At 31.4% G+C, this 19,757-nt stretch overlaps 2 non-coding genes and 1 pseudogene across 2 annotated transcripts; all 3 read left to right on the top strand.

The window, feature by feature from the left end:
• Nucleotides 1–19,757, top strand: part of LOC134326214 (zinc finger protein 850-like) — a 154,553-nt pseudogene that overhangs the window by 89,071 nt on the left and 45,725 nt on the right.
• trnaq-cug (transfer RNA glutamine (anticodon CUG)) lies at nucleotides 2,460–2,531 on the top strand. The gene has a single exon. It is a non-coding gene; the product is annotated as a tRNA-Gln (tRNA).
• trnak-cuu (transfer RNA lysine (anticodon CUU)) lies at nucleotides 7,608–7,680 on the top strand. Its single transcript has one exon. It is a non-coding gene; the product is annotated as a tRNA-Lys (tRNA).

Here is a 19,757-nt window from a genome sequence, read left to right as displayed (position 1 = left end):
AACCTGCTTCATCCAGCTAAAGATGCCAATCATTTTTAAATAACCATCTGCGACCTTAACATCACAACAACACAAAAGATATTTCATTCTTATGTGCAAATATGTACAATAACAGTTGTTTAAAGTTAAAGTTGAGTTTAAAGTTACATACTGAGTGAATATGTTGAGCATTTATTACGTTCTGTATGTACTTGGCTAATACACAAGATGTTTTGTTAATAGAGATCTGTACTTTCAATCTTTTTATTGTGAAAGTATACTGTAAAACATTTCACGTTGATTAAACTCAGAAACTTAAGTTCACCTGCTGCCTTAAAAAGCTGAGTAAACTCAACTTGAAGAAAACTGTTAACAACTCAAGAAGTTAAGTTAAAAAGTTGTTTAACTAATGATTATTCATTGTTTCAACTTGATGCACTGAGTCAAAATAACTTACTGTTTATTTTATTCATTTTAGAAAATGAGCTATCTAGTCAAATAAACATACAATTCCTCACTATTTTAACACACACTTTTAAGTTCATAAAACTTCAGCTATATTCACATAACTTATTGTCTAAAGTTAACAGTGCTTATGTTCATCATTTCTAGACTTGACTAATAAATGTTTCCCAGTTTCTTTAAACTTTACAATGAATCAACTTACAACTTCTGTTTATAAATAACATTTATTTAAACAACAAATATTTAATATGTTTTCACCTTGGCTCTTGGTACATCTTTTAAAAAGGCAATGTGTACCCAAAATAAAAACAATGCCACTTCTGAACACATTTATTGCAAACAGGTTCCATAAATGTTGTTTAGAAATAAATCTGCTCTTTGTAGTGATGTAGTATTCTTCCTTGACCATTTCCACTTCATGAAAGGGATCTTCAGAACTCTGCAAAGAGAAAAACAAGACTGCTGAATTATGTTCTCAAAAATGTATGTGAATAAAATTATTATCTGGATAGGGAGATATTTAGGTCTCTTTATTCATCTCCACATAGGTCAATTAAACCCAATTACAACTTTAAAAAGAAATACAAATTATTTAACACTCAGCAGATCAACACAGTGTAAAAACGCACAAAAATAAGTCGTTATTTACCTTTGAAAGTGGATGGCTAACGAATTAGCCAGCTAGTTAACATAACCTTTACCACTATTAGCTTACCCGAGCACGCATGCAGACGTTTCTTTTAAAAGCAAACCAAAGTTTATTGTTAATGTTCCGTTATACTCATTACAGCACAAAACAACACAACCATTATTTAAAATATCTGCCATGGACCCAAGTGGTGTAGTAGCTAACTGTTAACCTAATGTTAAGCGTTCATGGCCTCGGCAAACATATGGAAACGAGTAAATCAGTCAGTTCTGTCACATTTAATGGTCGGCGTACACAATTTCACTTTTTATCACACAGATTTTAAACATTGATAAACTCACCTGCTTCCCACCATTGACGCTTTCAGTAGTAAACGCTCCAACTTGCAAAACTCCACTCGGTGTATCAATCCGCACTTCATTTGCCTCAAACTGTCCAGAGTCAGGTGCATCCCTCTGCCGCTGAAAGTAGTCCACTATCGTATAACGTGTGTTATTCTTGTTTTTTATCAGTCTTAATATTAATGGCTTTCCGTCTGTGAAAAATATTGGTTAGCCCCATGCTCCCATGGTTTTAACATTTCAAAAAATATTATTGTTCTGTCTAACTCAAAAATGGTGCCCACCTATAGGAATCGCCCACTCTTTCCCCTTTTCTTTTTTTAACTGATAACTTACATACTTAAGTTAAATGAACATTGACAACATAGAAAAACTCACAAGTAGTCAAGACAACTGATTATTTTACGTTATATTTTCTGAAAACTTATTAACCAGAGTTCAAAATCCAAAACTTGTCATGACAATTGGAGTTGAAAAGAAGTAATGAGTTCACATAACTTATTGACGCTGAAATGTTTTACAGTGTAGATACGTGAAGTGATGTAGACACACATATTAACTCCTCAGCAATAATAATGATACACTATGTGGCCAAAATTATTTGGACACCTTACCATGAGCTTGTTGGATCTCATTTCAAAAACAAACAGTATTAAAATCAAGTGACTTCTGTGTGATCATTAGTGACTTGTGATCTCCTGAAAAGGTGCACAAACATCAAATCATCTGCTTCAGAGCGACAAGGAGGGACCGGCCAACTGCATCCTGAACTTAATGCAATTTTCCAACAGTGGAACGTTTTGTTGTGATTTTGATACTTGGGTGGCAATGTTTAACTAAAATTACTTTTATTTAGTGTTTAAAACTTCTAAATTACTTCAGTTTTGTCAATTGATTTCAGTCAATTATATCAATCACATAAGTTTAAATCACTTGAGATGTAAAAGTAAAGTCTGAAGTTGAATATTTTTGCATTATTTACTCAGCAAATGGCGAATCATTACGTTTAGTTTTTGTGGTGTCAGGGTTCCATGGTGTAATGGTTAGCACTCTGGACTCTGAATCCAGTGATCTGAGTTCAAATCTCGGTGGGACCTTACTGCTTTTATTTGGGGCCCAGTGTGAGGTCCAAGATTGAGAAACATTAGCAGTTTCAGGATGGTAGCATTCAGCGCATGTGCAGTACAACAGAGCATCACAATTGCTTGTGCTAGTTTAGAGTCACCTTAAATTACATGTTAATTTCCATCCATTCATCCAGCTTGAATATCATAATAGCACTAGTAGTGATATAGTGTTCCACATGTGACTGCTCCATCCAAAAATATAATCGCAAATCATTGTTTACAGCGCCATCTAACAGCCAACTTGCTCTTAAATGACTAATTATTCACTTTTTGGCTTTATTTACTCAGCAAATGGCAAGTTTCATTTGGGAGCCGGTGTGAGTTCCAAGGTTTAGAAACGTTAGCAGTTTCAGGATGGTAGCGTTCAGCGCATGTGCAGTACAACAGAGCATCACAATTGCTTGTGCTAGTTTAGAGTCACCTTAAATTACATGTTAATTTCCATCCATTCATCCAGCTTGAATATCATAATAGCACTAGTAGTGATATAGTGTTCCACATGTGACTGCTCCATCCCAAAATATAATCGCAAATCATTGTTTACAGCAACATCTAACAGCCAACTTGCTCTTAAATGACTAATTATTCACTTTTTGGCTTTATTTACTCAGCAAATGGCAAGTTTCATTTGGGAGCCGGTGTGAGTTCCAAGGTTTAGAAACTTTAGCAGTATCAGGATGGTAGCGTTCAGCTCATGCGCAAGTACTACAGAGCACTTGTGGGGTGTAGACCACGATTACTTGTGCTAGTTGTGTCGACCAAGCAGATCACCATTCAGGAAGGTACATCAGTGCCAAAATACGAGCCAGTTTGTTCAGTACAACTTTATAAGCCAACAGCAGCGAATAAACTTAAGAGTCACCTTAGATTACATGTTAACTTCCATCTATCCATCCAGTTTAAATACCATAAACACTACATACAAAACATGTGGAGCTATTCTTACTACAGTAAAACACACTGAACTGACTTTTAAAGTGAAGTTCAAAATGTTGTACAGAGATCGTTCCCATCTAGTGGTGCTAGATAAATTACAGCTTGTTACTTGGGTACAGATTTGTGACATTATTATTAAATTGTTGTTGTTGTGTGTGTTGTTATTTTTAACTGTTCATGTTTTTAAGTGTAAAACCATAAACAGCACCGTCTATAAATAAATGAATCTTGTGCTTCCACTTGAGATTTTTGTTTACGTGAACAATGTCTGAAATTTGATGAGCTTGATTAGTTTGTAATATGTGTTAAGATGATGAATGAACCTAAACACTTGCTTTTAAATTTTAGGCTTTTAATTATTCATTTATTTATTTGTTTATTTTAGTTTCATTACAACGTGACACCAGCAAGATAATCAAGCTAAAAAAAAATTCAGTGTTTATGTTTATGGCTCTTCTGTCCCAGGTGTTTGGGTTATTTTAACTTGTTGGGTTGTGCAATTTAACCATTGTTTTTTACCCAATGTTGGGTTGATTTTACCATGAATTTTACCATGATACATACTACTACTAATTGTACTACTACTACTAATAATAATAATATAATAATAATAAACAGCACAAAGATGTTTTTGAGGTTTTTTCTTTTCATTATTTAGTATTAATAAAAATAAATATTTAAATACAAAAATGTATCTGGATACACAAAAAAAACTAATTAGGAAAATGTAAACAAAATCTGACAGTTAGTAATTAATATATTATTTACATTGTTAAAAATACTGCATTTCTTTGATTGCAGCCACATATTATTGGTAGCGACTGTAATGAGATTAAGCATAAATACATTTAAGAAAATACAGCATTAAAGCATAATCTCATTAAAATAGGCCACAATTTAACACTATAATACAATATAATATATTAATGTCTGAATTACATTAACTAATTATTTAATAAACTGTGATTAAACAAAAAATATAAAATACATCTAACATACATCTTAAACTGCTCTTCTTCACATGTTATATTCCTCCTCTGTTGAATAAATCAGGGCCCCTGAAACCCGTATAACTGAAGATTTACCAGGGAGCTGGTACACTACCTGCTGTAATGATTCCCAAACTGAGGACACTGTTTGGGAAAGTGTAAATCAAAGCAATAAAAAGCTCTAAAGCAAACATCTACTGCTTGGATAAGAGACGCTGCTCTACAGGACTGTAATAAACTGAGAAAATGTTCAAGTCCAAACTCTAATACCAACAGGAAGAGCTTCCTCTGTTCCTACTGCTGCACTCAACCATGTTGGATCCAGACTGTTATAAAATAAACATTTCATTCTCATGTTTCCTCTCCTTGTTTCTTGGTCTCCAGAAGACACTTCAGAACAGCAGGAGTTGGAGCTTCATCTCTGTAACCAGACTCAGTTGCAGAACTCTTTAATTTCTGCAGGTTTTGTAGATAAAGAACTCTTGGAAGCATCGATTTGTTCTTCTGCTCTCAGAGGTCGTCTTTTCAGCTCACTGTGCACAACAACATCTACATCAACTGGACAGTCAATCACAAAATGTTCAGTCTAATGACTTGAACCTTGTAGTAACTCTAGAAATGTAAAACTGTAATATGGGTGAACAAATCGAACACTTTTTGTAATAACATTTATCCACTGCAGACCCTTTAAGTGATTTTTTTTGTTGATTGCTCCAGTGTGGAATGAAAAAGAATGATGGTGATGCTGGAAGTCACTGGGTAAAGAATTCCTCGTTACTCTCATAACTCACATCATCCTCATCCTGAACATCTTTTACTTCCTGCAGCTTCTCCTGCAACTGAATCCTAACAAAACGTAACATAAACTTTAATATGAAATCAACCACTCGTAGTCACCATGTACTGACAGTGTTTACAGTGTACTTTGTAGTGGTTGTTGTGTTAGGAAACAATGCAGAATTTCTTCTTAGCAAAGAAACCCTTTTATACCCTGGTTATTTCTTATATTTATATAAGGATTATAATGTTTAGTTATCATCCTTATTTAATCTGTTTAATTTGGTTATTTTATTGGACTTCAAAAACTGGTCAATACATAATTGAATAAACACTTTATATAAGTTTACCATCCCGTTACTTCATAATCCCACAGTAAAATACTTAAACGCTTCAAAAATATGATGAATTCATATAATTTATTTTGCTTATTTCATGGAGTTTAAAAACAGAAGATGTGGTATTATGAGTAAGTAGGACACTTATTTAAATATAGTGGATTTAACTGAAAGCAGGTTTCTTTATTTTTTAATACCAAAGAAGGTCTGAATTTGGAACATGTAGATTGTTCTATATTTAGACTAGAACAGACTTTATTTCTAGTACATCTGTGTGCATCAGGACTCCATAAGTTTATTAAACTGTAAAAAAACTTATTTCTGTTTTAATCTCTGTACTAACAGTCAGAGCGTCGTACCGTAAAACAAGGTTTAGAAGCGCACTAAAACTTTTAGTGTAGACAACGTGATCAGTACCGTAAAACAGGGTTTAAAAGCGCACTAAAACTTTGTGTAGACAATGTGATCAGTACCGTAAAACAGGGTTTAAAAGCGCACTAAAACTTTTAGTGTAGACAATGTGATCAGTACCGTAAAACATGGTTTAGATGCGCACTAAAACTTTGTGTAGACAATGTGATCAGTACCGTAAAACAGGGTTTAAAAGCGCACTAAAACTTTTAGTGTAGACAATGTGATCAGTACCGTAAAACAAGGTTTAGAAGCGCACTAAAACTTTTAGTGTAGACAATGTGATCAGTACCGTAAAACAGGGTTTAGAAGCGCACTAAAACTTTTAGTGTAGACAATGTGATCAGTACCGTAAAACAGGGTTTAGAAGCGCACTAAAACTTTTAGTGTAGACAATGTGATCAGTACCCTAAAACAGGATTTAAATGTGCACTAAAACTTTTAGTGTAGACCAGGGGTGTCAAACTCATTTTCACCAAGGGCCACATTAGCATTATGGTGGCCCTCAAACAGCCAATTGTAACGTATCCTGCTGTGATTGCAGTCTGTTGTTTTTCTTGGAGGCTGAATTCTGCATTTATATTGTCCTCCTTTACCACAGACACGGCCTCATAACACAAGAGATGCACCGTTTTCTCTTCTTGAAGCACAAACTTGTTTTCACTTTCATTACATTTCCTCCTTCTGCTTAATTTTCTTACTTATCTTCTTGCACATTTTGGGATTGTGTAAATATTTCTTAACATCATCTACTGGTGGGCTGTGTCACTTTACATGTAACAAAATTAGGCATTTTGAGAGATGCAGTTTGTTTAGGATTTTACAGTGTATTTTTAAGACAATCATTCTCCCCTTACTAGTAGTTTATCCCCCTTTCTCAGCTAGACAGACAGACAGACAGACACACAGACAGACAGGCAGCTCCCTTCAGAATACAGTCGGTTTATTTGCTCGCCAGCTGTGTGATACACTGTGTGCATCAAAATAAAGTAAACATACAAACAATAAAAACAATAAAGAACTTAATACAGTAAAAGCACACAGCTGTAGTCAAGTTTTACATCTGGTACAATATGAGATTTAACCAAATGTGAAATAGAGGTAACGAGTTAGCATTCTGTGTAAAGATACTAATTGCTAAAGTAACGGTAACAATAGTATTTAATTACGGTAAATTTGTAACTAAAACGCTGTGATATACTCACTTAACATTTACAAACTGAGAATATAAATGCCACGACTTACAGACGGTGCTTCTGTATTATACTGCAAGATAATTATCTGTATTTATTTATTATTGTTTACATTACTGACTACACTACCCCGCGTTCTTTTGCCGTAAAAGTCACATGGCTTCTAGCGAAGGTTAAAGTTAGTTGCCATGACTACGATGTCACGTTGTCTCTTAAAGGCGCAGGACTCCCATTACACTAGTACGGTCTCTGTAATGACTCAACCCATCACAACAATCGTACAGTCGTTAAACCTCTCGCGGGCCACATAAAATGACATGGCGGGCCGGATGTGGCCCGCGGGCCATGAGTTTGACACCCCTGGTCTGACCGATGAGCTGTCTGTTCTGACATGCTGCTTAAGCCCGGCTAGCTCAGTCGGTAGAGCATGAGACTCTTAATCTCAGGGTCGTGGGTTCGAGCCCCACGTTAGGCGAGTATCTTCATTTAACGTCTACGGAAACCAAAAGGACGTTCTTCAACTTTGGACAGCCGGTCTCCGGTGACTTATCAGGTGGATATTTGTGCTTGTAGGACTGTTGTTTACTGGATGTTTTTCAGTTACTTATTTCCACTATTCTGTGCGACTACACATTGTTGTTGTGTCTCATGTTCGGTTGATCAACATTAAGTTTGGCAAATTGAAATAATGGCATGTTTCTGACTTGAATGAGAGGGGCTTTAAAAAGATCTCACACTTGCTGAGACAACGTTTGAAGCCCAGGTTAACAGGACCTGCTAGTTAGAGAAGGATCACTTGTTTTTTAGTTTAAGTCCAAAAGTGGGTGTGGCCCGTACGGTGATCGAACCCGCAACCTTGGTGTTATTAGCACCACGCTCTAACCATCTGAGCTAACCGGCCGATGTTCATGGGTAGGTCATATACCCACATACCCGATTCTACACTGACAGCCCTTCAGTTATGGAGCTGCCACACAGAAACGATGGAGAGCTTTACTGTTGTGGAGCAGAACAGATCTTCGTGTGAGATGACTGAGGTTCATGTATTTTTCTTTTAAGAATAAATAAAAGCTGATGCTTTTAACCTCATACTTTCCTAATACTTTTATTCTACACGGTCTAAATTTCTTTTAGTCTTCTGCCATGTGCAGTGCAAGAATTCACTAAATTACACAGCAGTTCTCTTTTTATTTATTTATTTTTGCCATTGACAGAATTGATTGTAAGCATTTATAAAGATCATGCCACGTTCATTAGGTGAAATAAAGCCAGAATTAAAGATGGCAGAAGAACAGGGTGGTATTCTTACTTTCAGTGATTAAATTACTCAGGTTAGAAAGTCCTGATATGCAGCACATGCTCACCTGACTCTCTCTCAGACGTGCTACCTTTAATTGTTAAGTTGGGTGTGGACCGTACAGGGATCAAACCCACAACCTTGGTGTTATTAGCACCACGCTCTAACCAACTGAGCTAACTGGCCAGTACACCTAGTCTCTACAATAATTCTACACTAACTCCATTCAACCAGCTACATGGCAGCACAAAAACCATTTGAGATTCTGCACACTTACAGTGAAGATCTGTAAAAATGAGCAGCTCCTAAACTGAATCCATGTTTAGCTGGATGAAGAACCAATTAATCTGAAGACGTCACTCACTAACCGTCCCACTCACTCAGCTCACTCACTTTCATAGACTCATTTACACACATTTAGTCGACACTTTTATACAAAACATCGCTTTCAACACTGTGAGCACTGATACAGTTCCTCTCCAGTGTGAATGCGCTGGTGTTTTTTCAGATCACTCTGTCCAGTAAAGCTCTTCTCACACTGTGAGCACTGATACGGTTTCTCTCCAGTGTGAATGCGCTGGTGGAGTTTAAGATTACCCTGTATATTAAAACTCTTTCCACACTGTGAGCACTGATATGGTTTTTCTCCAGTGTGAATGCGCTGGTGTACTTTAAGATTACCCTGTATATTAAAACTCTTTCCACACTGTGAGCACTGATACGGTTTCTCCCCAGTGTGAATGCGCTGGTGTTTTTTTAAATGACTCTGACAATAAAAATTCTTCTCACACTGTGAGCACTGATACGGTTTCTCTCCAGTGTGAATGCGCTGGTGTATTTTGAGATGACTCTGTGTAATAAAACTCTTCCCACACTGTGAGCAATGATACGGTTTCTCTCCAGTGTGAATGCGCTGGTGTATTTTGAGATGACTCTGTGTAATAAAACTCTTCCCACACTGTGAGCAATGATACGGTTTCTCTCCAGTGTGAATGCGCTGGTGTATTTTGAGATGACTCTGTGTAATAAAATTCTTCTCACACTGTGAGCACTGATATGGTTTCTCTCCAGTGTGAATGCGCTGGTGTATTTTAAGAGCACTCTTATGATTAAAACTCTTTTCACACTGTGAGCACTGATACGGTTTCTCTCCTATGTGAATGCGCTGGTGTATTTTGAGAGCACTCTGGAATCTGAAGCTCTTCCCACACTGTGAGCAGACGTTTCCTTCTTCCTGTGTGGGACTGAGAGAGGTGTTAATGCTGACAGTACCAGAGGACGTTTGCTGATTACTGGAGCTTCTGGTGGGCGTCAGATCCTCATGTTCAGTCTTAATCTTCACCAGAGTCTCATATTTATCATGGTTGCAGCTCTTGATGTGATTGTGGAGCTGATTTTGGGTTGTAGAGGAACGTGGACACGAGGAGCAGCAGAAATCCTTGTTCAGTTCTGAAGCAGAAAATAATCAAATACATTTATAACATTATAAATAATCAAATACATTTATAACATTATAAATAATCAAATACATTTACAACATTATAAATAATCAAATACATTTATAACATTATAAATAATCCAATACATTTATAACATTATAAATAATAATATACATTTATAACATTATAAATAATCATATACATTTATAACATTATAAATAATCAAATACATTAATAACATTATAAATAATCAAATACATTTATAACATTATAAATAATCAAATACATTTATAACATTATAAATAATCAAATACATTTATAACATTATAAATAATCAAATACATTTATAACATTATAAATAATCAAATACATTTATAACATTATAAATAATCAAATACATTTATAACATTATAAATAATCAAATACATTTATAACATAAATAATAAATACATTTATAACATTATAAATAATCAAATACATTTATAACATTATAAATAATCAAATACATTTATAACATTATAAATAACCAAATACATTTATAACATTATGAATAATAAATACATTTATAACATTATAAATAACCAAATACATTTATAACATTATGAATAATAAATACATTTATAACATTATAAATAACCAAATACATTTATAACATTATGAATAATAAATACATTTATAACATTATAAATAATCAAATACATTTATAACATTATGAATAATAAATACATTTATAACATTATAAATAATAAATACATTTATAACATTATAAATAATCAAATACTTTTATAACATTTTGAATAATAAATACATTTATAACATAAATAATAAATATAATTTTGTTTATAAATAAACATTATGAATAATAAATACATTTATAACATTATAAATAATAAATACATTTATAACATTATAAATAATCAAATACATTTATAACATAAATAATAAATACATTTATAACATTATAAATAATCAAATACATTTATAACATTATAAATAATCAAATACATTTATAACATTATAAATAATCAAATACATTTATAACATTATAAATAATCAAATACATTTATAACATTATAAATAATCAAATACATTTATAACATTATGAATAATAAATACATTTATAACATTATAAATAACCAAATACATTTATAACATTATGAATAATAAATACATTTATAACATTATAAATAATAAATACATTTATAACATTATAAATAATCAAATACATTTATAACATTATGAATAATAAATACATTTATAACATTATAAATAATAAATACATTTATAACATTGTAAATAACCAAATACATTTATATCATTATAAATAATCAAATACATTTATAACATTATAAATAATCATATACATTTATAACATTATAAATAATCAAATACATTTATAACATTATGAATAATAAATACATTTATAACATTATAAATAATAAATACATTTATAACATTATAAATAATCAAATACATTTATAACATAAATAATAAATACATTTATAACATTATAAATAATCAAATACATTTATAACATCATAAATAATCAAATACATTTATAACATTATGAATAATAAATACATTTATAACATTATAAATAATAAATACATTTATAACATTGTAAATAACCAAATACATTTATAACATTATAAATAATCAAATACATTTATAACATTATGAATAATAAATACATTTATAACATTATAAATAATAAATACATTTATAACATTGTAAATAACCAAATACATTTATAACATTATAAATAATCAAATACATTTATAACATCATAAATAATCAAATACATTTATAACATTATAAATAATAAATACATTTATAACATTGTAAATAACCAAATACATTTATAACATTATAAAGAATCAAATACATTTATAACATTATAAATAATCATATACATTTATAACATTATAAATAATCAAATACATTTATAACATTATGAATAATAAATACATTTATAACATTATAAATAATAAATACATTTATAACATTATAAATAATCAAATACATTTATAACATAAATAATAAATACATTTATAACATTATAAATAATCAAATACATTTATAACATTATAAATAATCAAATACATTTATAACATTATAAATAATCAAATACATTTATAACATTATAAATAATCAAATACATTTATAACATTATAATTAATCAAATACATTTATAACATCAATAATAAATACATTTATAACATTATAAATAATCAAACACATGTATAACATTATAAATAATCATATACATTTATAACATTATAAATAATCAAATACATTTATAACATTATAAATAATCAAATACATTTATAACATTATAAATAATCAAATACTTTTATAACATTATAAATAATAAATACATTTATAACATTATAAATAATCAAATACATTTATAACATTATAAATAATCAAATACATTTATAACATTATAAATAATCAAATACATTTATAACATTATAAATAATAAATACATTTATAACATTATAAATAATAAATACATTTATAACATTATAAATAATCAAATACATTTATAACATTATAAATAATCAAATACATTTATAACATTATAAATAATCAAATACATTTATAACATTATAAATAATCAAATACATTTATAACATTATAAATAATCAAATACATTTATAACATTATAAATAATCAAAAACATTTATAACATTATAAATAATAAATACATTTATAACATTATAAATAATCAAATACATTCATAACATTATAAATAATAATATACATTTATAACATTATAAATAATAAATACATTTATAACATTATAAATAATCAAATACATTTATAACATCAATAATAAATACATTTATAACATTATAAATAATCAAACACATGTATAACATTATAAATAATCATATACATTTATAACATTATAAATAATCAAATACATTTATAACATTATAAATAATCAAATACATTTATAACATTATAAATAATCAAATACTTTTATAACATTATAAATAATAAATACATTTATAACATTATAAATAATCAAATACATTTATAACATTATAAATAATCAAATACATTTATAACATTATAAATAATCAAATACATTTATAACATTATAAATAATAAATACATTTATAACATTATAAATAATAAATACATTTATAACATTATAAATAATAAATACATTTATAACATTATAAATAATCAAATACATTTATAACATTATAAATAATCAAATACATTTATAACATTATAAATAATCAAATACATTTATAACATTATAAATAATCAAATACATTTATAACATCAATAATAAATACATTTATAACATTATAAATAATCAAATACATTTATAACATTATAAATAATCAAATACATTTATAACATTATAAATAATCAAAAACATTTATAACATTATAAATAATAAATACATTTATAACATTATAAATAATCAAATACATTCATAACATTATAAATAATAATATACATTTATAACGTTATAAATAATAAATACATTTACAACATTATAAATAATCAAATACATTTATAACATTATAAATAATAAATACATTTATAACATTATAAATAATCAAATACATTTATAACATTATAAATAATCAAATACATTTATAACATTATAAATAATCAAATACTTTTATAACATTATAAATAATAATATACATTTATAACATTATAAATAATCAAATACATTTATAACATTATAAATAATAATATACATTTATAACATTATAAATAATCAAATACTTTTATAACATTATAAATAATAATATACATTTATAACATTATAAATAATAAATACATTTCAGGGCTCTAGACTAACTTTTTGCACTGGTTGCACTGGTGCGCCTAACTTTTTTTCTTAGGTGCACCAGCACAAAAGTTAGGTGCACCCTAATTTTCAACTGCATCACATTTAACACCACAGTTTTACAGGTTCACTTGTTTTTTCGCTGTCCATATAGGCAATATTGACTTGTAAATGATTAAATAACAGTCTGGTCAACATGGCCTCGTCTGTTGATGTTTGTTGCTGTCTGCCGCTGAAAGGCAGTGGGGAGAGGGGACCCATGGGCAGTGCATTTACTGCGGCATGTAATGTGTTTTATAGATGCATTGTGCTTTTCATCCTTTCAATTCAAAATGTATTAGAACCAGTCACAAATACAATTTTGACAGCCATGGTTTTCCCATGCTCTTTACAGTTAATTATAGTATTATAATCTCATTATAGTACACTATTATAAAAATTATAACAATAATAATAGAGTATATCTATTCATGTATGTATGTATGTATGTATGTATGTATATGGGTCATTCTATAATTTGGGGTACATTTCACATCACCAAAAAAGTAAAAAAACAATGTTCTCTCTCAATAAAACAATCAGTGGTTCAAGTTAATATATTCTTTAGTATAACATATTCACTATTTGCAAAGCTTAAACATTAATTTTTTATTTTTTTATTTAAAAGGGACAGTAGATGTAGACTACTAGGTAACTTAGTTGACAGGTAACATAGTTGACAATTTCCCTATTTTGACCCATAACTTCAGTGGTAGACCTTGCCTGGCTGACCACATGTCATTTCTTGAACAGAATAATGTCTAATTTGAACATACGTTTGAATTAAAATTATAAAAAAAATTTTAACCATAACAATGTATGTAACATAGTTGACGGTCAATTAATATACTCATTGACAATGTTCTATTATAGATAAAATATTTTAAAAAATAAGAGGACATTCACCACAGTGTGTTCAATATACCCTCTACAGAGATGAATGATATCATGTAATGCTGGTCACACAATTTTAGAACAAACCATTTTTGAGTTGCTGAGTGGAGTTCTGTTAGTAACATAGTTGACAGAACTTTTGCGGACATTAATAAATAAAGATATTTAAATTATTTAAAAGAGAAACTCAATTTAAAAAATATTATTTTTCTTTGGTATTTAAACTTTTAAAATAAATAAAAAAATAGATGTTGTTGCCCTTAATGATTTTATTCATTATTTTGAAACCAAGGCACCCTCAACTTAAAAAACAGACACAGCAAAAACTGTTCATTTAGGAACATCATGACAAATTTCAAGTTAAATGAAGCATAGGATGCACATAATGTTTTTGTGATATTACAACATGTTTTCCATTAATAGGTAAAATATGACATTTTTAAAGAAAATAGTTAGAATAAATATAATTATTATCATTGGACATGGAATGTACCCCAAATTATAGAATGACCCATATATATTTTTTTTTGTGTGTGTGTGTGTATGGGGCTCTAGAGTGTAATCTTAAATAAAGTGCATTATATTATCGGCTTTACTGGATCTTTTACACAGATTTCCAAAATCGATTGCGGTGCACTCACTGTGTATTTTGATTACATGTATTCTAACACTTCACTGTCTTTTAGTTATTTTTATATTTTACTTAACGAAAATATTATTGTGTTTTTACTTTCGCTATCGTCGCACTTAACCGCTAGCATTAGCCTATTGCTACTAGAGGGTCGGCTCACCACTGTTACGGGTCTCTTGCTGTGTGGTGATGAATGTGTGGGAATAAAAGCACACGACAAGGTAGACTTCACTGTAACGGTTTAGTCAGGACTTCAGTAAGCGTTACAACACTTTAAACTGCCTAGCTCCAGAAACCGAACTTTTATACTTTGGCCGTCCGGCGAGTCTCATATACAAAACTAAACTAACTGAACGTCCGGTGCTGCATTCTGATTGGTTGAGCTGAATGTCGCTCACATATCACCGATACAATATTGTCCCGCCCTTCACTGTCTCTGATTGGTTTAGACCATGATATGGGCCTGATGTGTATCTGTTGTTGTACCACGGGAAGACTTTCAGAGTAGCGGAGACTTTTTTCCCCTTGAACTGCTGGTCGCACCGGTGCGAACTGAGATTTTTTTTAGTCGCACTATTGAGAAATTAGGTCGCATGTGCGACCAAATTGGTCGCACTCAAAAGCCCTGCATTTATAACATTATAAATAATAAAGATTGTTAGTAAATGTTAAACTGAGATCTGATGATAAAGTCCTGTACCATGATGCATCATGAATGATTAATTTCTTTAGGTTGTCCACTATGGGAGGCACTCTAGAACTCTCTGCTCGACTCTTTGCTGGATCTCTTCTCTCTGTGAATTTCTCTATACACAATACTTTCATTTTTCTTCTTGAATTCTATGTGTAATTGATCACTTCTGTTATGTTTGTTTTGTCATTGTACATCGACCTTGAGTTTGGTGAAAGGCGCTATATAAGTTAAACTTATTACTATTATTATTATTGTAGTTTGTGTGGTTCTTAACACCAGATCAGCTGCTGTCTCTATTATCATGGCTGAACAGATTCTCACAAGTTGGGCTCGACGGTTTTCTTTATTTGTGTAAATAGAGATTAGAGTCGTTTGTGTGACTGTGAGGGTTTAGTGGTGCTGTTAGTGTTAGTATTAGTGATAGACACAAATAAATTCAATAATAAATGTTATTTTAACTTACTGAGTTCATCTTTATCTTCAGGTTCTTCCTTCTTCACAGGCTTCATCTGGAAACCTCCACACTGTTGGTCCTCTGGGGTGAGGTGTTCCTCAGAGGTGACGTGTTCCACAGGGATTAAAGATCCTTCACCTGAAATTCATCAATATGTGAAGAAGAAACTCAACAACTGGAGGAAACTGAAGGTTGTGGGTTTAGTTACCACAAATAAATACTACTTAGATTTAATCCAGACTGGAAGTATCAGCACTTCTCCACAGGACAGTACGGTACAGTACAGGTTCTAATCCCACTATCCACATTCTCTTATTAGTTCTACTATACTAACCACACTGTACTGTACTAACATGGCAAATTGCTCCACATTTACTTACAGAAGTAACTTCCATCTTCTTCCTCCTCCTTTTTTATTAGTTTCTCTTGGAATCCTTCATTTTGTAGATCTATGGGGGTGACGTGTCCCTCTTCTGCTGACTGCATTATTAAAAGATCTGACAGGCAGACGGACAGACAGACAGATAGACAAATGTACTTTATTCCCTATTAAAGAGAAATCCAGGAATACTCTTTCAGACTTTTTTAACTGTTTATTTTTAATGCTGTGAGGCTGTAAACAGAGTGAAAATGTTGAAACTATTGTGGGACTGAGCAGCATCAGACAGAAAAGACTTCTAATAGAACTTTTTGGGTTGGTTTCACAGACAGGGATTAAGCCTAGTCCTAGACTACACAGCATTTTGAATGGAGATTCTCTATTTAAAGCAACATGTAGTCCTGGACTATAAGCCTTAATCCCTGTCTGGGAAACAACCCTTTGAGTTTGGTGGAAGTGGTTTTGTGGCCCAAAGTGAAATGATTAAGTCTGATGTTCTTTACATCTAGTTTCTCATCCACTCCCAATAACAGTGCTGTACTAATACTTTTAACTTTTACTATAAACCTGTAAAACAACCTGTAAACAAAGCTACAAGAACTCGCTGTTTCTATCAAACATTACAAACTGTAAACAAAGCTGAACATGTGACGCGTTTATATCAAAATGTGAGATTTAATAATGAATAAACTCTGAATACGTTACAATCGACTGATTCTTCGGTTCAATGAATCGGTTCATCAGTACTGAATCATGTGTGATGCTAACAGTTAGCGGAGCAGCTAATAGTTTGTGTGTTTAAATAAAACTGGAGTTAAAGCTCCTCAAATCCTCACAGTGATGTTTTATTATGAACTCTAGTTTTATTATTAATTAGAATGTGGTTATAATGAAATATAAGGGTTATAATTAAATACATATTTTACTTACAGATGAGGCTCTACAGTACAAACACAGCAGCTTCTTGTTCTTCTTATGATGTTTAATGGCGGTTGGCAGAACAACTTAAGACGCACCAGCGTCACCAACTGGACTGGAGTTGAACAGCAGCTTAGCAGTAAAACATCTCCATTAGCCCTGGATCTCTCAGCTACAGTGTTGGGGGGAACGCGGTACAGTCACGTGATTACTTTGTATCTGTAACGAAGTAATGTAACGCGTTACAGTTACATATTTGTAATGACATTACAGTTACTGTGATGAGAGATGAGTCGTTCCCGAACGAACCGATTATATTGAACGACTCTTTGAAATGAACTAAAAGAACCGAGTCGCTCCTTTAGTATAAGGACAAATAATTAAGGAATAAACTCGTTTAATGATGTTAAATCTGACTGGTTCATGGTGTTTGTGTTTTAAAGCAGAAACAAACACAGGCACATCTCTGTACAAGAGAGGATTTTTCTGAAACTAAATAAATAAAGTAAATAAATGGAATTTGTTTGTAGATGTGATTCCAGTATACAGTATTTGTTTGGGTTTAGAATGTAACGTGAAAGTAAAGTAATGAGGAACGAGATTACATGTTCCAGGATGTAATGAGTAAAGTAATCCCATTACAATTTTAGTTAAGTAATAAGTAATGAGTAATGGATTACTTTTTTGAGTAACTACCCCAACACTGCTCAGGTAGCTTTAGAGAGGACTACAGTCAGTCCTAGACGTTCTTCCAAGCAGTTTCTCTAATGTCATGTTTTGTTTTCCAACTTACACATTCACACCAGTAGAAGCTTAAAAATAACACTACAAACCAACTAGAGGATTCATCTTTATAGATGGTGCTGTTTATGCTTTTACACTTTAAAACATTAAAAGTTTTTCTTTTATTACAACAAACACAACAGCAACAATTAATAATTGTAAAAATAAAATAGTAATAATAATAATGTCACAAATCTGTACCCAAGCAACAAGCTGTAATTTATTTCTAGCACCACTAGATAACGACGATGTCTGTACAACAGTTTGATCTTCACTTTAAAAGTCAGTTGAATGTGTTTTACTGTAGTAAGAATGAAAGTATGAGCTGATCTTTGTCTCATTGTGTAGCTTTGATGAAGAAAAAGCCGCTGGGTCAGTGTGTAACAGGAGGTTTGGAGTGAAGGTGGGTGTGTGTGGATAAAAGCTTCCAGCACCTGGTATTCCCAGGCGGTCTCCCATCCAAGTACTAACCAGGCCCGACTCCGACAAAACACTTAATACAGAAGAACCTTTAACTCTCTCTTACTTTTATTTTTCTTGCCAGCTTCGTGTTGTATTGAAACTAAAATAAATAAACAAGTAATTAAAAGCTTAAAATTGTTTAGTTAGGTTTGTGTATGTATGATTTGTGTACATTTTATTTATTTAAATTGTCCTCTAGGCCACACAAGGAGGATGGAGGTCCCTGCTGAGTCTGGTTCCTCTCAACCCTGATATCACATATACGTCTCAGAGACGTCTGGAAAAGGTCGGAACATCTTAAATGCATCGCGTTCCATTTAACTTGATCTTACATTGGTCTTATCATCATCACCACGTTCTACATATTGAACGCATACGCATGTATACGTCTTTTTGACATCTGCATTATGCAGCGATTTTCACCCGAGCTGCAATTTCCCAATTCGGATTCTGAGCTTTCACACCATATGCTCACAACATGAAAAAAGTAGTTAGTATTGTATTCAGTACGCTGGAAGGTAGAATTATTACTGTTTTTTTAACCTCTTTTTTAACTCGCACTTAGGACATAACTACACTGGGCGAGGTCGCAGGGCTCACCAGTTCACACAGACAGGCAGACGTGACCTACCTTTGGAGAAGGATGAAATAAAAGTGGGGAGGGAAAAAGGGAAAAAAACTAAACACACCATTCATTACGTTGTTGATTGAGAAACACAATGCAGCATTTCTGCAGTGG

This window comes from Trichomycterus rosablanca, chromosome 14 (assembly GCF_030014385.1).
Source record: "Trichomycterus rosablanca isolate fTriRos1 chromosome 14, fTriRos1.hap1, whole genome shotgun sequence".
Classification (NCBI taxonomy): Eukaryota; Metazoa; Chordata; class Actinopteri; order Siluriformes; family Trichomycteridae; genus Trichomycterus; species Trichomycterus rosablanca.
The sequence above is the reverse complement of the archived record's forward strand: the minus strand, read 5'-3'. Positions and strand labels throughout refer to the sequence as shown.